Here is a 9,108-nt window from a genome sequence, read left to right as displayed (position 1 = left end):
TTTCTCCTAACTGAAACTTTATACCCTTTGACCAACATCTCCCTATTTCCCCCACCCTTAAGTCTCTGATAACCACCATTCTTCTCTTTGTTCAATTGTTTTAGAGTCTACATATAAGTGAGATCACGTGGTATTTGTCCTTCTGTGCTTGGCTTCGTTCATTTAGCATAATGTCCGTACTGTCCCACATGACAGAATTTCCTTCTTTTTAAAGACTGAATAGCATTCCATTGGGTATATATGCTACATTTGCTTTATTTGTCTGTCAGTAGAAACTTAGGTTGATTCCCTATTTTGGCTATTGTGAATAATGCCACAATAAACATGGGAGTGCAGATATCTCTCTGACATACTGTTTTCAAATTCTTTGGACACATACGCATGTATTAGTCCATCTTCATACTCCTATAAACAACTGCCCGAGACTAGGTAATTCACAAAGGAAAGAGGTTTAATTGACTCACAGTTCAGCATGGCTGGGGAGGCTTCAGGAAACTTCCATTCATGGCAGAAGGTGAAGGGGAAGCAAGGCACCTTCGTCACAAGGGAGCAAGAAGGAGAAATGCCTAGCGAAGGGGGAAGAGCCCCTTATAAAACCATCAGATCTCGTGAGAACTCACTCACCATCACGAGAACAGCATGGGGAAAACCACCTCCATGATTCAAGTACCTTCACCTGGTATCTCCCTTGACACACAGGAATTATGGAGATGACAATTCAAAATGAGATGTAGGTGGGGACACAAAGCCTAATCATATCAATGCAGAAATGGGATTGCTGGATTATATGGTCACTCTATTTTTAGTTTTTTTGAAAAACCTTCATACAGTTTTCCGTAATGGCTGTGCTAATTTACTTTCCCACTTTATTGGCTTTATTTAGAATATATATTCCAAATACAACTATTTATCATTAATTCACCACTATCATCCTAGTCCAGGCCTCTATCAATCAGTTCTTGCCTGGGCTAATATAATACCCTCTGGACTAATATAAAACTCTGAATCTATTGTCAGTGCCCTTTATTCTCCACATAGCAGTCAGGGTCATTGTTTCAAAACTTAGGTCAGATCCTGTTATTTCTCTGCTCAAAGTCTTCCAATGACTGCACAACACTGAAAGTAAAACTTGAAGTCTTCATCATAGCTTCATAAAACTACTTGTCCCAACTTCGCTCTGCCCTTCACTCTTTCTGCTCTAGTCATACTCGTCTTTTTGCTTGAAGCCTAGAATGCTCTTCTCCCAAACATTTACATGAGTTGCTCCTTCACTTTGTTTTTTTTTATTTAAAAGTAATTTATTTGATTCTGATTACAAAATACAGGTGAGGAGCACAGGCAATGCCTGTATCCCCTTTGTTGCCCATCTTCCCAGTCTATGCTGCTATAAATACCCTTTGTACAACAGCAAGCTCATGCTGTCTCCAAGCGCTTGCACATTCTAACAGCTGCAGAGCATAGTATATGACCAGGTGGAAAGTTAAACAGGAGCTCCACTCACAAGGTAGGGCCCCTCCAATTAGTCTTCCGGCTCCCTTGTGCTAATAGTAACTAGTTTCTCTTCCTATTGGTCATAGATAAATTTCACCTGCACAATTCTCCGAGTACTTTCAAGTAACGTCAGAAGGCAGTAACTGAGACCCTTTCCTTGCTCCCAGCTTCCTATGTCCCAGGCTGCCTGTGGCACCTGGACTGCTGCTGCCCCTGGGTCTCGCACATTCCAGGGCTACGATGGAGGAAGGGCAGGCCAGGCCAAGCATGAGAAATTAACAGTCTTTATTGGGCTCAGACCAGGAGTCCGTGGGTCTTCAGGACCTCTGTGTATTTGTCAATTTTCTTCTCCACGTTCTTCTCAGCCTGTTTCCCTAGCCTCATGAGCTGTTTCTTCTTCCGGTAGTGGATCTTGGCCTTCTCCTTCCTCTCCTCCTCCAGGGTGGCTGTCACTGCCTGGTACTTCCACCCAACCTCTTGAGCCAGGCGCCCCAGAAGGGCAAACTTTCTTGTAGGCTTCAGACGCACGACCTGGAGGGCAGCAGGAACCACTATCCGCTTTTTCTTGTCGTAGGGCGGTGGGATGCCGTCAAACACCTTGAGGCAGTCCAGGGAGGCCTGGCCTCGCTTGGTCTTGTGGGGCGGCATGCATGCCTCGCACTGTCCGCCGGAAGATGCGGCTGGGGGCCCGGAAGTGGTAGGGGCCTCGGGAAGGGTTGATGTTTATGCGCTTGCAGAGGAAAGCCAGATTCTTCAACTTGTTTCTGTAGAAATTGCCAGAGATGTGGATGCCCTCGCAGCATACGACTACCACCTTCAGGCCCAGCAGTACCTGCTTAGCCACGATGGCCTCCAGGCGGCCCAGGAGATGGCCTCCTGGATGGTGACCATCCAGCACCAGGACCTGCACCTCTGCCATCTTCGGCAGCCGCCTGGGAAAGGCTCCTTCACTTTATTAGATAACTGCTCAAGCACTACCTCCTCTGACAGAAGGCCCCCGATCTATTTATCCAGAAAGGTTATTTTATCCCTCCTATCCTCTTACCTGCTTCATTTTTCCTCAAAGTCCTTATCATTTGTTGGATGTCTGTCTCCTACCATTAAAATGTAAGTCCCAAGAGGACAGGGACCAGTGTTGAACTGCCTTTTTCCAATAACAGTCGAAGGGTCTAAAAGATCTAAGACTACAGGGACAGTAAAATATGAGTCCTACTACTACCTCTTCCTTCATAAATTTGGGCAAGTATCTTGACCTCTTTGCCTCTGTGTTTCCTCCCTGTAAAGCAGATGAGATAAAATGTGTTCTGTAAAATAAAAAGCTAAAGCTCTATCTTCCTGGCTTCATTATTCAAGGTTGGTATAGTGTCCATTATTATTTCATCCAGCCAAAAGATCTAATGAATTACGAAAATATGCTTTGGAACTTAGAACAGTTTTATTTTGATTCTTTTCTCTCTTTTCCTTTTTTTATGTTAATCTACCATTTGTATTTCTTCTAGGAAATACTTGTTTATGCCTTTTGCACATTCTTTAAAATTTTTATTTATCTTTCTGCCATTGAAATATAGTTATTTGTCTGGAATGTCTCTTTCTAGGCTAAACTTTTGAACAATTTTTTAATGTAAAATTCTAGCTTGATGATGATTTTCTTATTTTATTTTATTTTTGAGACAGGGTCTGGCTCTGTCACCCAGGCTAGAGTGCATTGGTGCAATCTCAGCTCACTGCAACCTCCACCTCCCAGACTCAAGCAATCCTCCCACCTCAGCCTCCCAGGTAGCTGGAACTATAGGCATGCACCTCCACACCTGGGTAAGATTATTTTCTTTCAGCACTTTGTAGATATCATGCTATTGCCTTCTGGAACTTATTGTTCCCGTTATGAAATTAGCTTTCTGTCTGATTGTTGTTCCTTTAAAAGTAACATATCTTTTTATTTCCTCTGATTTTCCTTAAGATTTTTTTCTTTGTTTTTGGTTTTCATCAGTTTTATTATAATGTGTCTAGGCATGGTTTTCATTGTATTTATTCTGCATTGGGTTCACAGTGAATTTTTATATCTATGGCTTGATGTCATTCATCAGTTTTGGAAAATTCTTGACTACCTCTGCAAATATTCTTCTACCCCATTCTCTCTTCCCTTGTTAAATTCAAATTCAAATATTAGACCTATTCACCAGTTCTGCATGTCTCATACTTATTCATGTATTTTTCCATCTTTTTTTCTCCATGCTTCACTATGAATATTTCTAGTCACCTGTTGTACAACTCACTGATACTCTTTTTACCTGTGTCTTATTTGCTGTTAAACTCATCTACTCAGCTCTAAATTTCCGTTGTAGTGTTTTTTATTTCCAGAATTTCAATTTGGTTCTTTTTAAATATAAATTCTTATTCTCAGTTAAATTCTTCATTTTGTCGTCTATTCTCTTGAATAATTAATCCCAGTTATTCTAATACCAATGTCTGATCTTTCCTGTGTCTGGGTCACTTCTTGGTCTGTTTTTCCAGTTTACTTTTTTCTGTTGGTATAATTCATAATTTTTAATTGAATGCTGAATATTATACATGAAAAGTTGTAGAAGCTCTACCTTATATAATAGCCCGTCAGAGGAGGTGCACCCTATTCTCTGCCAATCGTTTTATAGAGGCTCATCTCCTCAGCCCAGTCAAGATCCATGGGTCCCAACATAGAATCTAGTATGTTTCCTGTGGCTATTCCTTCTTGATGGGCCCTGAACTGAAATTTTTGTCTCTTCAAAACTGCCTTTGATTCCATTCTGTTTCATCAGCTTTCTGGTTGTGTTTTTTTGCCTCAGTATTCATCACATAATCAGATATTAATCAGTAAATGCCTTGAAGGGAAAACTAGTGCTTCTGTTCCACTTCTCTCTAGAATCTTGGACCCTTACTCTTGGTTGCCCTGCAAGTATGGACTCTAGATTTTGTCTCTTCAGTTTCATGAGATTGTTTAAAACTCAGAAGTCTGCCCTGGATCTTGGAAATCAATCCTCTGCCCGAATTCTCAGCTTCTTGTCCCAGGCCTAAACTCATAAAATGTGCCAAGGAGAAAGTAGCATGTTTTAAAAATGGCTTATGTCAATGAGCCTTTCTTTTTTCCAGAATCTGGCCGTTCAAGTTCTAGCAGGCGAGGTATCTTTCTGATGCTTTTAAACATACATTTATTTTGTACCTTACCCAGATTTTCTAGGTGCTCCTGGCAGAGCCAATGGTCTGCTATAAGCGATAGAATTATCATAGCCAGAAACCTAATAAATGTGTATGAAATAGTCAATTTTTAAAAAACAAAATAGTTTTTAATAAAAAGTATCATGTTTTCCCTCCAATAAAATAACTTCAGCAGCCGGGCTCAGTGGCTCATGCCTGTGATCCCAGCACTTTAGGAGGCCAAGGCGGGCGGATCACTTGAGGTGAAGAATTCAAGAGCAGCCTGGACAACATGGTGAAACCCTGTCTCTACTAAAAATACAAAAATTAGCCAGGCGTGGTGGCGGGCACCTGTAATCCTAGCTACTTGGGACACTGAGGCAGGCGAATCACTTGAACCTGGGAAGCAGAGGTTGCAGTGAGCCAAGATTGCACCATTGCACTTCAGCCTAGGCAACAAGAGCAAGACTCCATTTCAAAAAAAAAATAATAATAATAATAAATAATAACTTCTGGGTGAACATAAGCTAATTGGATATAAAATAACAGCATGTTTTGTGTAGGGCACAGGAAAATTCTTCACTGGCAGCAGAGAGTTTTCTTTCAATAGAAAGCTCCTCTGAAATACCATTTGACCCAGCCATCCCATTACTGGGTATATACCCAAAGGACTATAAATCATGCTGCTATAAAGACACATGCACACGTATGTTTATTGCGGCACTATTCACAATAGCAAAGAGTTGGAACCAACCCAAATGTCCAACAACGATAGACTGGATTAAGAAAATGTGGCACATATACACCATGGAATACTATGCAGCCATAAAAAATGATGAGTTCGTGTCCTTTGTAGGGACATGGATGAAACTGGAAAACATCATTCTCAGTAAACTATCGCAAGGACAAAAAACCAAACACCGCATGTTCTCACTCATAGGTGGGAATTGAACAATGAGAACTCATGGACACAGGAAGGGGAACATCACACTCCGGGGACTGTTGTGGGGTGGGGGGAGGGGGGAGGGACAGCATTAGGAGATACACCTAATGCTAAATGACGAGTTAATGGGTGCAGGAAATCAACATGGCACATGGATACATATGTAACAAACCTGCACATTGTGCATATGTACCCTAAAACCCTAAAGTATAATAAAAAAATAAAAAAATAAATAAATAAATAAAAAAAAGAAAGCTCCTCTGAAAAGTTACCTTTTTTCCTGTTTTGGTTTTCAGGAGGAAAATAAGTATTCCACTTAGTGTATGAAGGTAGTGGGGCAGGTTGGATGGTTGCTATGCAAGAAACAAGTAATAATATCATAAAATTACATCAGTTCCACTCATATCTATTGAAACAAAACTACTGCTCCAAAACTTCTAGTGAAAATCGCCTCATTTTCTTTGAAGAATATATGTGTAGTTGATTTTCCTGTTCTTGTTTTTAGTTAACAGCAACATTTTCTGTCTTTCTCAGAAGACAGCATTCAGTCCCTGCCCTTGGGAGTAGTATCTCCACTTTCACACAAGCACTCTGTCATTTACATTTTGCCGTTTTTCAACCTGCTGTGGTCTTTTTAAAACACATTATGGTGCAGTGCCTTTTAAAGCTGGGAAGGATATAGCCACCCCCCTCATGAATCTGCTTTTCAGTCTTCCTGAACCTGAAGGTGTTGAGTAAAAACGAAGGATGAGATTGTCCTCAGCACAGGATAAAAGAGCAGCCTGGGGCCCCATGGGGAGGGGAGCACAGGGACCTTTTTCCTACACTACTCACAGCTCAGCTTCCCCTTGGCGCTTTGCCTAAGCTTTCTTCACGAGCTGTGTGAGAAGAACTGGACCTTGGGGATCTAGGCAGAAACTATTCTAAGGTGAGTGTTAGTTTTTTCATTTACTAATAATCTAATTTTACTGGTCTATAAATATGCATTGGCTACAGGTCACGAAAGAAAACCACTCTCCCAGATGGTACGCCGACTGGATATTTGTTAAATAGTGTGGAAGCTATTCAATGATTTGCATACTGGCCGCTTAGTAGGTAACTCTCTCCCATCTCATCTGGGACAAAATTCCATAGCCTATTCCCATCCCCTTCAAGATTAAAACTCAGATGATTAAAACAAAAAATACCTATTATCCAACTTGCTCCTGTCTCAACCAAAACCAGCATTTGGAAACACTGTCTTAGAGCTGAGGAAGTGGTCAATTAGCCCAAAACGGTTGAGTGACTTATCCAAGGCCACCCTGTAAGTTAGAGGTAGCATCCAGACTAGCAGCATCTAACCCCTTTGGTGAAATGTTCTGCCCTCTAAACCCTACATCCACTGACTTGTCCAAAAGCAGATATAGGAGCCAGAGAAATTCAGTCATTTAGCAAGGTTGATTAAGCACCACTGCATGCCGGACTCAGTGCTAGCAACTGGGGACACAGTGGAGAACTCAGGAGAGCTACGCTACTGACAAATAACCTATTCAACAGGAGACTTTCAGGGGGCACTAAGTGCTAGAAAGGAAATAAACCAGGATGATGTAATAGGGAGTGAGGGAATGGGGACTTACTATGTGGTGATGGGGGAAGGTCTCCATGGGGAGGTGGCATTTAAGCTGAGATGTAAGCGACAAGAGAGAGCCAGTCATGCAAACATCTGGAGGACAAACCATTCCAGGCAGAGGTTATCAAGCACAGTCCTAAGGCAGGAACACAAGCCAGCATCTGGGGAGAACAGCGCACGAAGATAGAGGGACAGGGAATGATCAGATGGCAGACTGAAGTCAGCAATGCCGACTCTTGTAAGCCATTGAATGGAGTTTGTGTGTTATTCCATGTAAGAAATAGAAAAATTCAATCTGTCTTTCTACCTGCTCCCTGAACAGCATACACATGTGGTCATGGTCAGAATTTATTCCTCAGTTTTAATTAAAAGACATTACCAAGGTACTAGAACATTGTCACCAGATAATAGCTTCCATCAATGATAGAAACACATTTATTTTTCCAAGCCAAAGCAATTGATCCTCCTGGCAATATTCAAGGGCGCTGACAGCACTTGCACTGGGCACTCTGATGAGTGCAGATTTAATCGGTTTGTCTGATGGATATCAGTGCAGCTCTCTGACAGTGCCTCTGCGGACCCCCTGGCTGAGATGAATCAAGAACTAGATCAGTTCATCCCAGAGGCACTGAACTATTATGTTATGAATAAGCTGTCTTCTGACTGGCTCAGGTCACAACGTATGTTCATTAATTTTGTTAGTGAATAAAGCTCATCTACATTGATTGGATCCAATTGATCAGCCTGGATCCCACAACACATAACAAAGGCCACGTTGCATTGGAATATTTCTGGAACTGACATGTGGCAGGCAGAGAGATTCAAAATGAGCTCATCACCACTGGGTCTCTGACCAAAATAAATAAATAAATAAAGTCAAATTAATGCAGAACAATGGATTGGCTGAACAGCCAGCTGCTGCCTTCCTGCCCCAGCACGTTGCTGTTCACCCCTGAAAAGCGTGTCCAGTCAGTTATGACAAGATTCTTGAAAGACCCGACTGTGTGTAAGCGCAGGAAATCTTAACTCCAGAACCTCGGCTGCCTTCCATTTGGGATAATTATATTCTGTACCTCAAGAATTTCCTCTGCTTTAGGCTTTCAGAAACATGGCCGCATGGGGTCTCTGTGCCCCCAATCTTAACATGTCACCCCAGTAGGACTCACTCATGCTAGTATTAATCAAAGAGGTTTCCACACATGTGCACACGCAAACTATCAGAGCTCAATTTGTTTTTCCCAGACACATGACAATTTTATACCTACCATTAGAAAGGTATGAGCATATTAAATAAAACAATGCTCAATTGGGAAAAAGAAATATATCATTTGGTTCACTATTGGGCATTCATAGCACAAGTTCATTGGTTTCTGCATCACAAGGGAGCTCATTATGATAGAAGTCTTGCCTGCAGTACAGCACAGACAGGGAGCTGGCCCTATTTTCTGGGCTTTTTGAGCAGGAGGTGGAGGAAGAGGAGCTGTAATGCTGTAGGAATCAGTCGTCTGGAGCCATAAGCAAATCGAGCAGATAGAGGTGGCCCAGGCAGCTGCTGTTTTAAAGACCAGAGTGGCTCGTTTAAAAATTATATATATACATAATATACACACATATATACATATATTAGACATACATATACATATAGACACCATTATATATATGTATGTATGTATGTATTCAGCACAGAGCAGCTCCTCCCCAAGGGAACCCCACACCCCTCATCCAGCAGGTAGACTTTTTGCCTCTTCTCCTGGGCCATTTGCTCTTTCACAGCAGAGGTTTGACTACTTCCTTCAGTAGTATGAGTTTGGAGACATTGATTCTATCACCAACACAAGCATGATGGCTTTGCCATGGGTCCTAATTTGGACTTCAGAAAATATGGCACTTGTATAGC

The 9,108-nt window shown here is 41.7% G+C and overlaps 1 pseudogene; it reads right to left on the bottom strand.

The window, feature by feature from the left end:
• Positions 1-1,759: 1,759 nt before the first annotated feature.
• On the bottom strand, positions 1,760-2,410 carry LOC101176549 (annotated as a pseudogene).
• Positions 2,411-9,108: the final 6,698 nt, after the last annotated feature.

This window comes from Nomascus leucogenys, chromosome 1a (assembly GCF_006542625.1).
Source record: "Nomascus leucogenys isolate Asia chromosome 1a, Asia_NLE_v1, whole genome shotgun sequence".
Lineage (NCBI taxonomy): Eukaryota > Metazoa > Chordata > Mammalia > Primates > Hylobatidae > Nomascus > Nomascus leucogenys.
Note: the sequence above shows the minus strand (reverse complement) of the source record. Positions and strands in the feature narration are given on the sequence as shown.